General features: G+C 43.7%; 1 non-coding gene across 1 annotated transcript; it reads right to left on the reverse strand.

Moving 5' to 3' along the window:
- Positions 1 to 25: 25 nt before the first annotated feature.
- On the reverse strand, positions 26 to 129 carry LOC127747228 (small nucleolar RNA R71). The gene has a single exon (XR_008009030.1). It is a non-coding gene; the product is annotated as a small nucleolar RNA R71 (small nucleolar RNA).
- Between the last annotated feature and the right edge of the window lie 342 nt (positions 130 to 471).

Here is a 471-nt window from a genome sequence, read left to right on the forward strand (position 1 = left end):
TTTCTACCCACCACAAAGGGTCAATAGGCTTCGATCTGAGGTTCAAACTTTTAGACAAAAAGATGGTGAGACGCTCTACGAGGCATGGGAGAGGTTCAAAGAATTGACAAGGAAATGCCCACCAGACATGTTCCATGACTGGGTGCAATTGCATATTTTCTATGATGGACTTTCTTATGAATCAAGGAAGGCTGTAGACCATTCATCAGGAGGTTCATTGAACAGGAAAAAGACTGTGGAAGAAGCCATTGAAGTGATTGAGACAGTGGCTGAGAATGAGTACTACTATGCTTCAGAGAGACACAACACTTAGGGAGTCATGGAGCTGAACCATGTTGATGCAATTCTAGCCCAAAACAAGGTGTTTGCCAAGCAACTAGCAGAGCTTACCAGGAAGTTAGACACAAAGCAAGTGGCTGCAATACACACACAAGATCAAGAGGAAACAAGCATTGAAAGCGGTGATTGGGA

Source organism: Arachis duranensis, chromosome 4 (genome assembly GCF_000817695.3).
Source record: "Arachis duranensis cultivar V14167 chromosome 4, aradu.V14167.gnm2.J7QH, whole genome shotgun sequence".
Classification (NCBI taxonomy): domain Eukaryota; kingdom Viridiplantae; phylum Streptophyta; class Magnoliopsida; order Fabales; family Fabaceae; genus Arachis; species Arachis duranensis.